Source organism: Anthonomus grandis, chromosome 7 (genome assembly GCF_022605725.1).
Source record: "Anthonomus grandis grandis chromosome 7, icAntGran1.3, whole genome shotgun sequence".
NCBI classification, from domain to species: Eukaryota; Metazoa; Arthropoda; class Insecta; order Coleoptera; family Curculionidae; genus Anthonomus; species Anthonomus grandis.
The window spans coordinates 33970889-33990702 of NC_065552.1; the positions used below are offsets into that span (position 1 = coordinate 33970889).

Genomic DNA, 19814 nt, shown 5'->3' on the forward strand with positions numbered 1-19814 from the left:
AAAAATTTTTCTGAAAAAAATCCAAACGGGGGGGTATACCCGAAAAATGAAAAAACCCAAACTTTGAAGGCCGATATCCCGGCGTCTATGGGAGCTATCGGGAAAATTCCAACGGTTTTGTCTTAGTTTCGTCCTTCTGAATCCAACGAGACCATTCGCAAGGTGGTAGCTTTTACGATAGCCGAGATATGGCATTTTTGATGCCCATTTTTGGCCTCAAAAACGAGGTCAAAAAGTGACAAATTCCGAATATTCAAAAAGCTCTCATTCCCTTATTACTGATCGAATCCTGTTATAACCCGGTATTTTCATGATCTACTTGATGAGAACAATCCGCTGGTATAGTTAGGTCGAATTCGAAAAAAAAAAAATTTCTGAAAATAATCTAAACGGGGGGGTATACCCGAAAAATGAAAAAACCCAAACTTTGAAGGCCGATATCTCGGCTTCTATAGGAGCTATCGGGAAAATTCCAACGGTTTTGTCTTAGTTATGTCCTTCTGAAACCAACGAGATCATCCGCAAGGTCGTAGCTTTTACGATAGCCGAGATATGGCATTTTTGATGCCCATTTTTGGCCTCAAAAACGAGGTCGAAAAAATACTCGATTTCTTAGTTTTGCTCGGATTCCCTTATAACCCGGTATTTTTGTGATCTACTTGATGAGAACAATCCGCTGGTATAGTTAGTTCGAATTCGAAAAAAAAAATTTTTCTGAAAAAAATCCAAACGGGGGGGTATACCCGAAAAATGAAAAAACCCAAACTTTGAAGGCCGATATCTCGGCTTCTATGGGAGCTATCGGGAAAATTCCAACGGTTTTGTCTTAGTTTCGTCCTTCTGAAACCAACGAGATCATCCGCAAGGTCGTAGCTTTTACGATAGCCGAGATATGGCATTTTTGATGCCCATTTTTGGCCTCAAAAACGAGGTCGAAAAGTGACAATTTCCGATTTTTTAAAAAGCTCTCATTCCCTTATTTCTGATCGAATCCTGTTATAACCCGGTATTTTCGTAATCTACTCGATGAGAACAATCCGCTGGTATAGTTAGTTCGAAATCGAAAAAAAAAAATTTCTGAAAAAAATCCAAACGGGGGGGTATACCCGAAAAATGAAAAAACCCAAACTTTGAAGGCCGATATCTCGGCTTCTATGGGAGCTATCGGGAAAATTCCAACGGTTTTGTCTTAGTTTCGTCCTTCTGAAACCAACGAGATCATCCGCAAGGTCGTAGCTTTTACGATAGCCGAGATATGGCATTTTTGATGCCCATTTTTGGCCTCAAAAACGAGGTCGAAAAAATACTCGATTTCTTAGTTCTGCTCGGATTCCCTTATAACCCGGTATTTTTGTGATCTACTTGATGAGCACAATCCGCTGGTATAGTTAGTTTGAATTCGAAAAAAAAAAATTTTTCTGAAAAAAATCCAAACGGGGGGGTATACCCGAAAAATGAAAAAACCCAAACTTTGAAGGCCGATATCTTGGCTTCTATGGGAGCTATCGGGAAAATTCCAACGGTTTTGTCTTAGATTCGTCCTTCTGAAACCAACGAGATCATCCGCAAGGTCGTAGCTTTTACGATAGCAGAGATATGGCATTTTTGATGCCCATTTTTGGCCTCAAAAACGAGGTCGAAAAAATACTCGATTTCTTAGTTCTGCTCGGATTCCCTTATAACCCGGTATTTTTGTGATCTACTTGATGAGAACAATCCGCTGGTATAGTTAGTTCGAATTCGAAAAAAAAAATTTTTTTTTTAAAAATCCAAACGGGGGGGTATACCCGAAAAATGAAAAAACCCAAACTTTGAAGGCCGATATCTCGGCTTCGGTGGGAGCTATCGGGAAAATTCCAACGGTTTTGTCTTAGTTTCGTCATTCTGAAACCAACGAGATCATCCGCAAGGTCGTAGCTTTTACGATAGCCGAGATATGGCATTTTTGATGCCCATTTTTGGCCTCAAAAACGAGGTCGAAAAAATACTCGATTTCTTAGTTCTGCTCGGATTCCCTTATAACCCGGTATTTTTGTGATCTACTTGATGAGCACAATCCGCTGGTATAGTTAGTTCGAATTCGAAAAAAAAAAAATTTTATGAAAAAAATCCAAACGGGGGGTATACCCGAAAAATGAAAAAACCCAAACTTTGAAGGCCGGTATCTCGGCTTCTATGGGAGCTATCGGGAAAATTCCAACGGTTTTGTCTTAGTTTCGTCCTTCTGAAACCAACGAGATCATCCGCAAGGACGTAGCTTTTACGATAGCCGAGATATGGCATTTTTGATGCCCATTTTTGGCCTCAAAAACGAGGTCGAAAAAATACTCGATTTCTTAGTTCTGCTCGGATTCCCATATAACCCGGTATTTTTGTGATCTACTTGATGAGCACAATCCGCTGGTATAGTTAGTTCGAATTCGAAAAAAAAAAAATTTTATGAAAAAAATCCAAACGGGGGGGTATACCCGAAAAATGAAAAAACCCAAACTTTGAAGGCCGGTATCTCGGCTTCTATGGGAGCTATCGGAAAAATTCCAACGGTTTTGTCTTAGTTTCGTCCTTCTGAAACCAACGAGATCATCCGCAAGGTCGTAGCTTTTACGATAGCAGAGATATGGCATTTTTGATGCCCATTTTTGGCCTCAAAAACGAGGTCGAAAAAATACTCGATTTCTTAGTTCTGCTCGGATTCCCTTATAACCCGGTATTTTCGTAATCTACTCGATGAGAACAATCCGCTGGTATAGTTAGTTCGAAATCGAAAAAAAAAAATTTTTCTGAAAAAAATCCAAACGGGTGGGGTATACCCGAAAAATGAAAAAACCCAAACTTTGAAGGCCGATATCTCGGCTTCTATGGGAGCTATCGAGAAAATTCCAACGGTTTTGTCTTAGTTTCGTCCTTCTGAAACCAACGAGATCATCCGCAAGGTCGTAGCTTTTACGATAGCCGAGATATGGCATTTTTGATGCCCATTTTTGGCCTCAAAAACGAGGTCGAAAAAATACTCGATTTCTTAGTTCTGCTCGGATTCCCTTATAACCCGGTATTTTCGTAATCTACTCGATGAGAACAATCCGCTGGTATAGTTAGTTCGAATTCGAAAAAAAAAATTTTTTCTGAAAAAAATCCAGACGGGGGGGTATACCCGAAAAATGAAAAAACCCAAACTTTGAAGGCCGATATCTCGGCTTCTATGGAAGCTATCGGGAAAATTCCAACGGTTTTGTCTTAGTTTCGTCGTTCTGAATCAAACGAGACTATCCACAAGGTCGTAGCTTTTACGATAGCCGAGATATGGCATTTTTGATGCCCATTTTTGGCCTCAAAAACCAGGTCGAAAAAATACTCGATTTCTTAGTTCTGCTCGGATTCCCTTATAACCCGGTATTTTTGTGATCTACTTGATGAGAACAATCCGCTGGTATAGTTAGTTCGAATTCGAAAAAAAAAAATTTTTCTGAAAAAAATCCAAACGGGGGGGTATACCCGAAAAATGAAAAAACCCAAACTTTGAAGGCCGATATCTCGGCTTCTATGGGAGCTATCGAGAAAATTCCAACGGTTTTGTCTTAGTTTCGTCCTTCTGAAACCAACGAGATCATCCGCAAGGTCGTAGCTTTTACGATAGCCGAGATATGGCATTTTTGATGCCCATTTTTGGCCTCAAAAACGAGGTCGAAAAGTGACAATTTCCGAATTTTTAAAAAGCTCTCATTCCCTTATTTCTGATCGAATCCTGTTATAACCCGGTATTTTCGTAATCTACTCGATGAGAACAATCCGCTGGTATAGTTAGTTCGAAATCGAAAAAAAAAAATTTTCTGAAAAAAATCCAAACGGGGGGGTATACCCGAAAAATGAAAAAACCCAAACTTTGAAGGCCGATATCTCGGCTTCTATGGGAGCTATCGGGAAAATTCCAACGGTTTTGTCTTAGTTTCGTCCTTCTGAAACCAACGAGATCATCCGCAAGGTCGTAGCTTTTACGATAGCCGAGATATGGCATTTTTGATGCCCATTTTTGGCCTCAAAAACGAGGTCGAAAAAATACTCGATTTCTTAGTTCTGCTCGGATTCCCTTATAACCCGGTATTTTTGTGATCTACTTGATGAGAACAATCCGCTGGTATAGTTAGTTCGAAATCGAAAAAAAAAATTTTTTCTGAAAAAAATCCAAACGGGGGGGTATACCCGAAAAATGAAAAAACCCAAACTTTGAAGGCCGATATCTCGGCTTCTATGGGAGCTATCGGGAAAATTCCAACGGTTTTGTCTTAGTTTCGTCCTTCTGAAACCGACGAGATCATCCGCAAGGTCGTAGCTTTTACGATAGCCGAGATATGGCATTTTTGATGCCCATTTTTGGCCTCAAAAACGAGGTCGAAAAAATACTCGATTTCTTAGTTCTGCTCGGATTCCCTTATAACCCGGTATTTTTGTGATCTACTTGATGAGCACAATCCGCTGGTATAGTTAGTTCGAATTCGAAAAAAAAAATTTTTTTTTTAAAAAATCCAAACGGGGGGGTATACCCGAAAAATGAAAAAACCCAAACTTTGAAGGCCGATATCTCGGCTTCTATGGGAGCTATCGGAAAAATTCCAACGGTTTTGTCTTAGTTTCGTCCTTCTGAAACCAACGAGATCATCCGCAAGGACGTAGCTTTTACGATAGCCGAGATATGGCATTTTTGATGCCCATTTTTGGCCTCAAAAACGAGGTCGAAAAAATACTCGATTTCTTAGTTCTGCTCGGATTCCCTTATAACCCGGTATTTTTGTGATCTACTTGATGAGCACAATCCGCTGGTATAGTTAGTTTGAATTCGAAAAAAAAAAATTTTTCTGAAAAAAATCCAAACGGGGGGGTATACCCGAAAAATGAAAAAACCCAAACTTTGAAGGCCGATATCTTGGCTTCTATGGGAGCTATCGGGAAAATTCCAACGGTTTTGTCTTAGTTTCGTCCTTCTGAAACCAACGAGATCATCCGCAAGGTCGTAGCTTTCACGATAGCCGAGATATGGCATTTTTGATGCCCATTTTTGGCCTCAAAAACGAGGTCGAAAAAATACTCGATTTCTTAGTTCTGCTCGGATTCCCTTATAACCCGGTATTTTTGTGATCTACTTGATGAGAACAATCCGCTGGTATAGTTAGTTCGAATTCGAAAAAAAAAAAAATTTCTGAAAAGAATCCAAACGGGGGGGTATACCCGAAAAATGAAAAAACCCAAACTTTGAAGGCCGATATCTCGGCTTCTATGGAAGCTATCGGGAAAATTCCAACGGTTTTGTCTTAGTTTCGTCCTTCTGAAACCAACGAGATCATCCGCAAGGTCGTAGCTTTTACGATAGCCGAGATATGGCATTTTTGATGCCCATTTTTGGCCTCGAAAACGAGGTCGAGAAGTGACAATTTCCGAATTTTTAAAAAGCTCTTATTCCCTTATTTCTGATCGAATCCTGTTATAACCCGGTATTTTCGTAATCTACTCGATGAGAACAATCCGCTGGTATAGTTAGTTCGAAATCGAAAAAAAAAAAATTTTCTGAAAAAAATCCAAACGGGGGGGTATACCCGAAAAATGAAAAAACCCAAACTTTGAAGGCCGATATCTCGGCTTCTATGGGAGCTATCGGGAAAATTCCAACGGTTTTGTCTTAGTTTCGTCCTTCTGAAACCAACGAGATCATCCGCAAGGTCGTAGCTTTTACGATAGCCGAGATATGGCATTTTTGATGCCCATTTCTGGCCTCAAAAACGAGGTCGAAAAGTGACAATTTCCGAATTTTTAAAAAGCTCTCATTCCCTTATTTCTGATCGAATCCTGTTATAACCCGGTATTTTTGTGATCTACTTGATGAGCACAATCCGCTGGTATAGTTAGTTCGAATTCGAAAAAAAAAATTTTTTTTTTTAAAAATCCAAACGGGGGGGTATACCCGAAAAATGAAAAAACCCAAACTTTGAAGGCCGATATCTCGGCTTCTATGGGAGCTATCGGGAAAATTCCAACGGTTTTGTCTTAGTTTCGTCCTTCTGAAACCAACGAGATCATCCGCAAGGACGTAGCTTTTACGATAGCCGAGATATGGCATTTTTGATGCCCATTTTTGGCCTCAAAAACGAGGTCGAAAAAATACTCGATTTCTTAGTTCTGCTCGGATTCCCTTATAACCCGGTATTTTTGTGATCTACTTGATGAGAACAATCCGCTGGTATAGTTAGTTCGAAATCGGAAAAAAAAAATTTTTCTGAAAAAAATCCAAACGGGGGGGTATACCCGAAAAATGAAAAAACCCAAACTTTGAAGGCCGATATCTCGGTTTCTATGGGAGCTATCGGAAAAATTCCAACGGTTTTGTCTTAGTTTCGTCCTTCTGAAACCAACGAGATCATCCGCAAGGTCGTAGCTTTTACGATAGCAGAGATATGGCATTTTTGATGCCCATTTTTGGCCTCAAAAACGAGGTCGAAAAAATACTCGATTTCTTAGTTCTGCTCGGATTCCCTTATAACCCGGTATTTTTGTGATCTACTTGATGAGCACAATCCGCTGGTATAGTTAGTTCGAATTCGAAAAAAAAAAAATTTTATGAAAAAAATCCAAACGGGGGGGTATACCCGAAAAATGAAAAAACCCAAACTTTGAAGGCCGGTATCTCGGCTTCTATGGGAGCTATCGGGAAAATTCCAACGGTCTTGTCTTAGTTTCGTCGTTCTGAATCAAACGAGACCATCCGCAAGGTCGTAGCTTTTACGATAGCCGAGATATGGCATTTTTGATGCCCATTTTTGGCCTCAAAAACGAGGTCGAAAAAATACTCGATTTCTTAGTTCTGCTCGGATTCCCTTATAACCCGGTATTTTTGTGATCTACTTGATGAGCACAATCCGCTGGTATAGTTAGTTCGAATTCGAAAAAAAAAAAATTTTATGAAAAAAATCCAAACGGGGGGGTATACCCGAAAAATGAAAAAACCCAAACTTTGAAGGCCGATATCTCGGCTTCTATGGGAGCTATCGGGAAAATTCCAACGGTTTTGTCTTAGTTTCGTCCTTCTGAAACCAACGAGATCATCCGCAAGGTCGTAGCTTTTACGATAGCCGAGATATGGCATTTTTGATGCCCATTTTTGGCCTCAAAAACGAGGTCGAAAAAATACTCGATTTCTTAGTTCTGCTCGGATTCCCTTATAACCCGGTATTTTTGTGATCTACTTGATGAGCACAATCCGCTGGTATAGTTAGTTCGAATTCGAAAAAAAAAAAATTTTATGAAAAAAATCCAAACGGGGGGGTATACCCGAAAAATGAAAAAACCCAAATTTTGAAGGCCGATATCTCGGCTTCTATGGAAGCTATCGGGAAAATTCCAACGGTTTTGTCTTAGTTTCGTCGTTCTGAATCAAACGAGACTATCCACAAGGTCGTAGCTTTTACGATAGCCGAGATATGGCATTTTTGATGCCCATTTTTGGCCTCAAAAACGAGGTCGAAAAAATACTCGATTTCTTAGTTCTGCTCGGATTCCCTTATAACCCGGTATTTTTGTGATCTACTTGATGAGCACAATCCGCTGGTATAGTTAGTTTGAATTCGAAAAAAAAAATTTTTCTGAAAAAAATCCAAACGGGGGGGTATACCCGAAAAATGAAAAAACCCAAACTTTGAAGGCCGATATCTCGGCTTCTATGGGAGCTATCGGGAAAATTCCAACGGTTTTGTCTTAGTTTCGTCCTTCTGAAACCAACGAGATCATCCGCAAGGTCGTAGCTTTTACGATAGCCGAGATATGGCATTTTTGATGCCCATTTTTGGCCTCAAAAACGAGGTCGAAAAGTGACAATTTCCGAATTTTTAAAAAGCTCTTATTCCCTTATTTCTGATCGAATCCTGTTATAACCCGGTATTTTCGTAATCTACTCGATGAGAACAATCCGCTGGTATAGTTAGTTCGAAATCGAAAAAAAAAAAATTTTCTGAAAAAAATCCAAACGGGGGGGTATACCCGAAAAATGAAAAAACCCAAACTTTGAAGGCCGATATCTCGGCTTCTATGGGAGCTATCGGGAAAATTCCAACGGTTTTGTCTTAGTTTCGTCCTTCTGAAACCAACGAGATCATCCGCAAGGTCGTAGCTTTTACGATAGCCGAGATATGGCATTTTTGATGCCCATTTTTGGCCTCAAAAACGAGGTCGAAAAAATACTCGATTTCTTAGTTCTGCTCGGATTCCCTTATAACCCGGTATTTTTGTGATCTACTTGATGAGCACAATCCGCTGGTATAGTTAGTTCGAATTCGAAAAAAAAAATTTTTTTTTAAAAAAATCCAAACGGGGGGGTATACCCGAAAAATGAAAAAACCCAAACTTTGAAGGCCGATATCTCGGCTTCTATGGGAGCTATCGGGAAAATTCCAACGGTTTTGTCTTAGTTTCGTCCTTCTGAAACCAACGAGATCATCCGCAAGGACGTAGCTTTTACGATAGCCGAGATATGGCATTTTTGATGCCCATTTTTGGCCTCAAAAACGAGGTCGAAAAAATACTCGATTTCTTAGTTCTGCTCGGATTCCCTTATAACCCGGTATTTTTGTGATCTACTTGATGAGCACAATCCGCTGGTATAGTTAGTTTGAATTCGAAAAAAAAAAATTTTTCTGAAAAAAATCCAAACGGGGGGGTATACCCGAAAAATGAAAAAACCCAAACTTTGAAGGCCGATATCTTGGCTTCTATGGGAGCTATCGGGAAAATTCCAACGGTTTTGTCTTAGTTTCGTCCTTCTGAAACCAACGAGATCATCCGCAAGGTCGTAGCTTTCACGATAGCCGAGATATGGCATTTTTGATGCCCATTTTTGGCCTCAAAAACGAGGTCGAAAAGTGACAATTTCCGAATTTTTAAAAAGCTCTCATTCCCTTATTTCTGATCGAATCCTGTTATAACCCGGTATTTTCGTAATCTACTCGATGAGAACAATCCGCTGGTATAGTTAGTTCGAAATCGAAAAAAAAAATTTTTCTGAAAAAAATCCAAACGGGAGGGTATACCCGAAAAATGAAAAAACCCAAACTTTGAAGGCCGATATCTCGGCTTCTATGGGAGCTATCGGAAAAATTCCAACGGTTTTGTCTTAGTTTCGTCCTTCTGAAACCAACGAGATCATCCGCAAGGTCGTAGCTTTTACGATAGCCGAGATATGGCATTTTTGATGCCCATTTTTGGCCTCAAAAACGAGGTCGAAAAGTGACAATTTCCGAATTTTTAAAAAGCTCTCATTCCCTTATTTCTGATCGAATCCTGTTATAACCCGGTATTTTCGTAATCTACTCGATGAGAACAATCCGCTGGTATAGTTAGTTCGAAATCAAAAAAAAAAAAAATTTCTGAAAAAAATCCAAACGGGGGGGTATACCCGAAAAATGAAAAAACCCAAACTTTGAAGGCCGATATCTCGGCTTCTATGGGAGCTATCGGGAAAATTCCAACGGTTTTGTCTTAGTTTCGTCCTTCTGAAACCAACGAGATCATCCGCAAGGACGTAGCTTTTACGATAGCCGAGATATGGCATTTTTGATGCCCATTTTTGGCCTCAAAAACGAGGTCGAAAAAATACTCGATTTCTTAGTTCTGCTCGGATTCCCTTATAACCCGGTATTTTTGTGATCTACTTGATGAGAACAATCCGCTGGTATAGTTAGTTCGAAATCGGAAAAAAAAAATTTTTCTGAAAAAAATCCAAACGGGGGGGTATACCCGAAAAATGAAAAAACCCAAACTTTGAAGGCCGATATCTTGGCTTCTATGGGAGCTATCGGGAAAATTCCAACGGTTTTGTCTTAGTTTCGTCCTTCTGAAACCAACGAGATCATCCGCAAGGTCGTAGCTTTCACGATAGCCGAGATATGGCATTTTTGATGCCCATTTTTGGCCTCAAAAACGAGGTCGAAAAAATACTCGATTTCTTAGTTCTGCTCGGATTCCCTTATAACCCGGTATTTTTGTGATCTACTTGATGAGAACAATCCGCTGGTATAGTTAGTTCGAATTCGAAAAATAAAATTTTTCTGAAAAAAATCCAAACGGGGGGGTATACCCGAAAAATGAAAAAACCCAAACTTTGAAGGCCGATATCTCGGCTTCTATGGAAGCTATCGGGAAAACTCCAACGGTTTTGTCTTAGTTTCGTCGTTCTGAATCAAACGAGACTATCCACAAGGTCGTAGCTTTTACGATAGCCGAGATATGGCATTTTTGATGCCCATTTTTGGCCTCAAAAACGAGGTCGAAAAAATACTCGATTTCTTAGTTCTGCTCGGATTCCCTTATAACCCGGTATTTTTGTGATCTACTTGATGAGCACAATCCGCTGGTATAGTTAGTTCGAATTCAAAAAAAAAATTTTATGAAAAAAATCCAAACGGGGGGGTATACCCGAAAAATGAAAAAACCCAAACTTTGAAGGCCGATATCTCGGCTTCTATGAAAGCTATCGAGAAAATTCCAACGGTCTTGTCTTAGTTTCGTCGTTCTGAATCAAACGAGACTATCCACAAGGTCGTAGCTTTTACGATAGCCGAGATATGGCATTTTTGATGCCCATTTTTGGCCTCAAAAACGAGGTCGAAAAAATACTCGATTTCTTAGTTCTGCTCGGATTCCCTTATAACCCGGTATTTTTGTGATCTACTTGATGAGAACAATCCGCTGGTATAGTTAGTTCGAAATCGAAAAAAAAAATTTTTTCTGAAAAAAATCCAAACGGGGGGGTATACCCGAAAAATGAAAAAACCCAAACTTTGAAGGCCGATATCTCGGCTTCTATGGGAGCTATCGGGAAAATTCCAACGGTTTTGTCTTAGTTTCGTCCTTCTGAAACCAACGAGATCATCCGCAAGGTCGTAGCTTTTACGATAGCCGAGATATGGCATTTTTGATGCCCATTTTTGGCCTCAAAAACGAGGTCGAAAAGTGACAATTTCCGAATTTTTAAAAAGCTCTCATTCCCTTATTTCTGATCGAATCCTGTTATAACCCGGTATTTTCGTAATCTACTCAATGAGAACAATCCGCTGGTATAGTTAGTTCGAAATCGAAAAAAAAAAATTTTCTGAAAAAAATCCAAACGGGGGGGTATACCCGAAAAATGAAAAAACCCAAACTTTGAAGGCCGATATCTCGGCTTCTATGGGAGCTATCGGGAAAATTCCAACGGTTTTGTCTTAGCTTCATCCTTCTGAAACCAACGAGATCATCCGCAAGGTCGTAGCTTTTACGATAGCCGGGATATGGCATTTTTGATGCCCATTTTTGGCCTCAAAAACGAGGTTGAAAAAATACTCGATTTCTTAGTTCTGCTCGGATTCCCTTATAACCCGGTATTTTTGTGATCTACTTGATGAGAACAATCCGCTGGTATAGTTAGTTCGAATTCGAAAAGAAAAAATTTTCTGAACAAAATCCAAACCGGGAGGTAGCAAATTGTTTATTTTGTAAATAATTTTTCCTAAGTGTTATTGCATATTTCTCAACCCATACTGCTTTAGAACTTGAAAGAGCTCAGTATATGGTACCGTATCGAAGGCCTTAACTAAGTCAATAAAACCATCAGAACATTTTCTGTTATGGTTTAAATGGCTAATGATAACAGAAGTAGGTTATTGTTCTTATTGCCTATTTAGAAAGTCTAATAATTGATTTATAACATTTTCCTGATCCTGATTTGTGAATAGGGGTAACAACTGATATTTTAAAACTAGATGTTACTTATCCTATTTTATAAATTGTATTTATTATGTGGAGTAGGTATTTAGGCATGTAGAAAGATGGGCTTATTTAATTAGTGAGCATCAATACCCGGACAACTTCTGTTATTAAAATTATATTTTAATATTTAATTAAATGATTGGTATGGCTATTTTACAGCTGTCAATTCCCTAATTTAATCTACCAGTTAGTGTACAAAAAAACAGCATTCTCCCTGGGCGTACGAATTTATGTACCTAAATAAAATTATTCTCCACCTGTAAACTTGTTTGTATGTGCACCTTGCTAACTTGTCCTTTTTTTTGCTTTGTATTTCACCTTCTCGGATTTTTTTCACTCATTATAAGTATAAAAAATAAGGAATTTTATAAGGAACAAAACAAGTCATTTACTGATAATTGGCAGTAAATTAATACAACTTAACAAAATTTCATATGTACACTTATGTATTTCGGCTTATTATTTGTTGAGCATTACAAAAAATCTAAAGTGGATTGTTCTTTAGGATACTCGTATGTATAACCAAGTTGTATTTGACAAATATTATTTACTTTAATTAGAACAGTCTAAATAAGGAAACCACTCTTTTTTACTGTAGGGTCTAATAAAAAGACAAACCTATAGTTGAGGAGCCTATAAAAAACCTTTCAATTCTTTGGAATATATTATATATCTTAATCCAAAAATCTATATGAAGACAATAAAGGGATAAAACGAGTATTACGTGGTACGGTTATTATTTTTCATTAATTTTGCACTGTTTAAAGTATATGACAAAGCATATAGATGTGGATTTTAAATAATAAAGTCAATTACTGCCATATCCATTTAGGTTATGCGTAATCATTTTTAACAAAATAATTCTGTATTACTTAATGTTGTAAATAAATTTTAATATTGCATATATTTTATTTTTTACCTAATTTACCTAAAAAATATACTGATGAGAATTTGCCAAATGAATGACACTATCAAAGCAGTTAGCAAGGCTTTTTATTATCTTGTAAATTTTTAGGACATACTGCAAACAATAAACCTGTGGATTTTTTTAAAAATTTTGTTGTATAAATAATATAAGGGAATATAATCGGACTTTAAAGTCAATGTATATAAAACCTATTTGTTCTACAAGATTCAAAGTATCAAAGATCTCTTGGGTAACATTCGTTAAATTACTTTAAGTGGACTTAGATTTGAGAAAGTCATGCTGAAAAACGGTAATTTTTTACTTCATTATGTGTTATTTTAGAGACTATCGTAATTGGCCAATAAGTTTATATGTTTAATTTGTCTCCTGTTAAAACTGGACATATCCTCTGGTTTCTAGTGAGACGGAAAAAACTTAGTTGTAAGGCCTAAAATAAATAGGATTAATAAAGCAAAACAAAGAAAACCAGAAAAGCCCTTAAAAAAGAAAGCACTGTATTACTTACTTACGACTCTGTTAAAGGGTAAATCAATATTTGAACAGTAATGCATAGCTAAAAAAATTCCTGTTAAAATTTGAATTAAAAGGCATAATCCTAGTAATCTACCAAAATTTCAAAGAGTAGAAATATTCGATGGGGAGGTAGGTACACTAGAGATGACGTAAAAATGTTAACTAGTGCGTTTTTTTAAATTGTTTTTATCATTTACTGTTATCGCAGGGTTCCCAGGTTTTTATCAATAATTTTTACTACTGCAATTAAGGTAATTAGAAGATAAAAAATAAAAAAAAAATATTTGTATTTAAGGATAATTAAAGTATTTATTTAAAGTTAAATTAGTTAATTGATTTATTTGTCTTGAATTTCTAATTGATGACAAAACAAGATGAGAATAAAAATTGTCGGTAAATGCAATACTTAATAAAAGGACAAAAATTATGGGTCCTGTAAAAAGTAGTACAAATTTAGGTAAAATAAATTTTTCATTTGATGCCAATCTGGTCATATAGATAAATATTACAAGTATTTCTCTAATTATGGTTAGAAAAAGAATATATCTGAATCAATAATTTAGATAAAATATCCTTGAAAAAATACATATTAGGATTGTTTGTGTTAAAAGTACACCTCCTAAAGATAGAGGGTGATTTATGAAAACAAATATAATAGAAAATAAAGTTCAAAATTAAGAAAGAAATTGTGATAACAGGAAATAGTAAATGTAAAATATTAATTTTGAAGATTAATGAACAGTTACTCCGATTAAAGTCAGACGTTTAGTAATGTTCTACTAAAATATTATGACGTAGTTGGCGAGTAGCAACATGCATAAAATGCATTGCACGTGATCGATTCCCCAACCTGTAGATATGTAACATATGTTATATATCTACAGGTTGGAGAATCGTTTATTATATTTATTATGTTATAGCAAATGGTCAATTTTAGCTTATGAAATCTTGATATAACAGGTAAAATGCATACTGAAATTGCTGAAGTTTTGATTAATAAATCAGGGTGGCAAGTACATTGGTTGATAATATTGGCTTTATCATATACCGCCTCTTACGTCAAAATGAATCACGTATTAATTCCTGGTACAGGTTCATCTCTGGCAACGTATTTTCTGTCTCACGTCAGCATTTACCCTTTTATAGCAACATAGAGAAGGCTTTATAAGAATCTTTATAAAAAAGCTTTATAGGATTCTTATAAAGCCTTAAAGATTACAAGACTTTATAAGATTAATAATGGCTTTTTGTCTTAATAAGAGGTTGCAACGATAGGTTTATTACAACATATTACTAAAAACAATCTCCTTTAATGAAAGTCCATTAACAACCGCGAAAAACTTCGCACAGCCACATGACTATTTACCAACATTTGCATATTGAGTTTCAATTTACTGCGGCCGCCACCGATCGACGGAAATCATTCGCCGTTGTTGACGTCCGGGCTAATATCCATTCACCGAAAAAAAAAATTAATAAAAAATCTTCGGTGCTGATTTGTAAATCAATTTCTGTCAGAAGCAAGACCAAAAACAAAACTAATTTTTTCCGGTCAAACAGATAGACCGCCGCATACAGTTTCCGAGCAAAACACGCTTCCCGAAAAACAAACCCGTGTTATTCCTCTCTCTGACTGAATAAACTGTTTTTTCTACACCACCCCCGGTCAATTTTTAATTTTTTCCGATCGTGTCTAAACACTGACTCCGGACAGGTTTCGAAATAATGAGTCAAGAATTGATTTAGGCCAGCATAAAGTTATGGAAAAATGTTAAATAATGTAAAAGCTTTGAATCTATAGGGTGTTTACTGGTTATTCCTTGAACTACTCTAAGGATATTGTGCTCTTTTATGATTTTTGATAGGGTCCTTTGTTTCGAAGATACGGGGCGAAAATTAGAGAAGAATTAGAATTTAAATTATTAGCGTAACCGAAATAAAAGTACTACAGCATAGCCTGTTATAAATTAAAATGCTAAAAATCGTCTGTGTTTAATACTTAAAGTTTTGTTAATGAAGCTGACACGCATTACATTTATGGACTTTCTGATGGCAATTCATTAGAAGCTAGTCGGTTGTACCGTGAACGATTTCCTAATAGTAGTGTACCTAATACAAAAATCTTCCAAAGTATACATCAACGACTTCGTGAAACAGGATCATTGAAGCGAAGTGGAGAATTAGGAAGGCCACTGACAGTACGAACGGTTGAACTAGAAGAGAATGTGCTGGCCATTATAGATGAAGATCCAGGTAACTCTACATGAAAAATTACAAATGCTTTAAATGAATGTAACAGGACAAGATTCTTAGAGGATATTTGTTGTACCCATATTACATACAACGCGATCGGGCACTTCTTCCTGCAGTTTTTCTTCCACATATTGCATTCTGTCAAGGGATTTTGCATACATTGGTTCAAATCCCTCAACCACTGACTTTTATTCTTTTTATCAATAAAGCCAGTTTCCTAAGAAACGCAATTAAAAACTATCACAATAACCATGTTTGGGCAGAAGAAAATCCACATGAAGTGCTTGAAGATCGCTTTCAATATCGATTCTCGTTAAACGTTTGGGTGGGAATTATAGGTGACTTCCTAATTGGACCGGTATTTCTTTCAGGTAATTCTTACCGGCGAAGTATACCGCAACTTTTTGGAACAAAAATTAACTTAGATTGTGGAAAATGTACCATTGACTACAAGAAATGCAATCCGGTTTATGCACGGTTTATGGTGCACCAACGCATTTTTTAACACTAACATACGGAGATCGCCGGATTGGTCGACTTGGACCTCACGTATGGCCTGCTCGATTTCCGGACCTAAACCCCTTGGATTATTTTAAATGGGGACACCTAAAGTCACTAGTTTATACTTCTCCAGTGGAACATGTTGAATATTTAAGAAGCTGGATAATTGCTGGATATAACACAATTAGAAACGATTCTGGTGGTTTTGAAAAAATTCGGGAGTCAATAAGAGTAGTTATTTTGAACAGTTCTTGTAGATTAAGAAACAATCGAAAAAATAAAAAAAAAAATTTTTTATATCACTTTAGCGTGATTTTTTTGTTTAATTATATTGAGTTTTCTTTCAATTCATTCTTTAATGTTTCAAACTTAATAAAGTTCTCAATATCAATAGTGCTATTTGAAATGTTGCTAATCAAAAAATCCTTGTCTTTTAACATATACGACAGTTTCCTGTAACCATCCAGTAGTTCCCTCATTTGTATTTTCTTAACAGCCATGTGAACAAATCTCAAATCCGAGACGAAACGTCATGACCATATAAAATAAAACAAGTAAAGGAAAATTTAGGCTGTATGTTTGGAAACCTTTTATCATTAAACTAGTTTATTCAGGTTGGTTATTTTCCTTATAACTAAATATAGAAATATAGCAGAAAAAATAGCAAGACACAATGCTGAAATAACAGCAAAGAAACCCTTAAACCGCCGGCGCCGCCGTCCATAAAAAATAGAACAACAAAAATGCAGCCGCTTCACTAAAAAAAAAAAAAAAAAAAAAAAAACACACAGGCAAGGTATATTTTATTGGGCGGGAGTGGGCGAAAAACCCCGGAAGAAAAAGCGCTGAGAAAGGGGGTCACGAGACGCTACGAGGGGTGGCGCGGGGGACTAACAGCATAAAACGCGGTTCCTATAATGCGCAGGTCCCGCAACTCGTTCTCCGCTCTCTCTATGACGAGAAAAAAAAAAACAGAAAAACTTTATTTCAAGGAAAACATAAAAATATATAACATCCGATGCACTTTATTTGCTCATTTTTGCAGGCAAATAAATTGTGTTCGGCTCCAGTTTTGAGTATAATGGAGTTTTCTGGCAGAACTGTGGAAATATATTGCGGTGGCTGTGTGATGTGCGCGACTCGAAAAATAGTTATTGTTACGTTTTTCGAATCGTAAATCATGTACAGCAGGTTCTTTACTACAGTAATGAAAAGTTTCTTTACTGTAGCTTTGAGAATAAATCATGCAAAAGCTGTATTTTCTTACTCTATTAAATAACGTATATCCTAATTTTGAATTTAACAACATATTTTTGTAGCTCATTAAGTTATGTAAAACTCAATTGCAATTTCTTTACGAATTTCTTACGAACGGGAATAATTGTTAGGTGTGAGTGTCTAACTAATTCATTTATACACTTCACTACGAAAACGCGATCAGTCACGACTACTAAAGATATTTAGTTTTACTATATTTTATTACTATCCTAGTATTTTATTACTTACTGAGCAATGGCTTAAACCGGGTGAGCTTATTGATCTACCAAATTATGTTATTTTGTCTAGTTTTTGTTGGGTTTTGTCTTCTCATGGTGGATGTATGATATTATTATGTAAAAACTTTTTAGAACACAACTCTTTTCAACAGGTAGATAAATTTAACCATCTCCTAAAGGAAATGACTTTTGAATTTACTGTAATTTACTCCAAATCCATAAACTTATATGTAATTTGTATTTATAGATTTCCTCTAGGAGACTGCAGCGAATTCTTTTTAAAATTAGAGGCACTTTTATTTAAAATTTCATCGGCGGCTTACGTAGTTCTTACAGGAGACTTTAATATCAACTTTAATGATAAACATTCTGTCTTTACTCTGCGCCTCGATTATCTAATGGGGGCATTTAATATACATATGCATGTAAAAGATTCTACTTGTATAACACAGTCAACAAGCTCCACTACTGACTATATTTGTTCTAATTTTCCAGATGACTCCGTGGAATGTACAGTCGCAAATTCTGCTTTATCAGAAATAGCAAATATATCAAAATCAAATCAAAATCAAAAATGGTTTATTTGTCAAAATGTACAGTTTTATAGGTCAATAAAAATTACAAAGAAAAAAAAATTACATTGATAAATAGGACTATTCTCTCGATTATAAAACCGTTTTCCCTTGATAGCACAAGCAAAGAAGGGATGAAAAAGCCCTTTACAATTTACAGAAACAATTTTACAAAAATAAAAATAACGTTTTTATATAGGAATGCAAAGTAAGATATAGAATTAATTAATCTAAGATTTTAAGACAGGCAGCGGCAGTGCGACAACGGACGAGCGCAAGGAGGGAGGACAGACGAGGCGAAAAAAGACCCCAAAAAATAACCCCAAGATGCGTGCATCGGCCTAGACTATTAAAAAATATACGTATGTATGTTGCGGAAAAAGAAAGAATAAAACTAAAAACGGGATTTTAAAATATAATCTATGAACATTCCACTGAAAATTAGCATATTATATACACATGTATATCTTCTGTTACATGTTACTATTTCTTGTATTATGTTATTATACGCATTATCACATTTTATATATCACCCTACTTGAATTAATTGCCAATTATTTGTTCCATAAGTAGTTTAGATTTTATTTGACCAGAGAAAGCTCCCAAGGGCGTTTGCTTTATGTCATTGTTTAAGCCATTCCACATTTGAACAGCTACATACTTAAAAGAACGTTGAAATGCTGCGCTTCTATGCAATGGTACGATAAAAACGTTATTTCGTGTGGCATGCGCATGTTCGAATTCTTGAAACTGACTTCTTAAATTAAATGGTTGATTATTATTTACTATGCGATATACAAAATTATACGTAGGTAGCTTTCTTCTATTGTTCATATTTAATATTTTATTATTATTGAGATAAGGCGATATATGGTTTCTGTAGGGGATACTATAAGAGAATCTCATACAGGAATTTTGGACTTTTTGTATAATTTTTTTATTTTGTGAAGATAAAGAATTTCCATAGACTACGTCACCATAATCAAACAATGACAAAATAAGACTATCGCACAATAAGTACTTTTGTTTTGCCGATAAATTTCGCTTAAACTTAAAAAGTTTTTTTAAACGTAAATAAGCAGTTTTCGTTTTATTTTTTATGTGTAATTCAAAAGAGAGAGAGCTGTCAAATATAACGCCTAAATTTTTTGCCTCGGAAACAACAGGAATTGAAGTATTATCAATAGATATAGGATTTAAGGACAAGTTGTGTTCGAGCCTTTGCCTTATATTAAAGTTGGAGCACATAATAAGAATTTTAGATTTTGTGGCATTAAGCTTAAGATTATGATTTTCTGCGTATTTATGTAGACTAATTAAATCACTATTAAAATTTTGATAGAATAGATTTATATTATTAAGGTGAATTGGAATATAAACTTGGGAATCATCGGCATATTGTTGCAAAGTGGCGTATTTTATTACTTTGTACATATCAGCCACGTAAATAGAGAAAAGTAACGGCGATACTATAGAGCCTTGAGGTACTCCCTGGTTAAAAGGTGTAATTTCTGAGTAATGCTTTTCAGACTGCCGAACCACCATAACACAACTGTCTCTATTACGCAAATAATCCTTGAAAAAATTTACACCGCTCTCTGAAATACCAATATATTTTAATTTTGCCAATAACATATCATGGTTAATCGTGTTAAAAGCCCTACTAAAGTCCAATAAGGCCATACATGTTGGCTGACCATTCTCCTCATTTACCCTAATATCATTTAAAATACCCACCAAACTTGTAGACGTGCTAAAGTTTTTTCTGAA

General features: G+C 36.3%; 1 protein-coding gene and 1 long non-coding RNA gene across 7 annotated transcripts in view; both read left to right on the top strand.

Annotated features, from left to right (window-relative positions):
• Positions 1-19814, top strand: part of LOC126738967 (zinc finger protein rotund) — a 539771-nt gene that overhangs the window by 169489 nt on the left and 350468 nt on the right. The window lies entirely within an intron of this gene.
• Positions 378-10712, top strand: LOC126738970 (uncharacterized). Of its 5 annotated transcripts, none has more exons than XR_007661502.1 (4): positions 378-931; positions 4727-5708; positions 6756-7161; positions 8890-8997. It is a non-coding gene; the product is annotated as an uncharacterized LOC126738970 (long non-coding RNA). The 5 variants fall into 5 exon arrangements; XR_007661505.1 differs by lacking the exon at positions 6756-7161 and adding an exon at positions 7843-8207 and having other exon boundaries at positions 4727-5408; XR_007661504.1 differs by lacking the exons at positions 6756-7161; positions 8890-8997 and adding an exon at positions 10573-10712.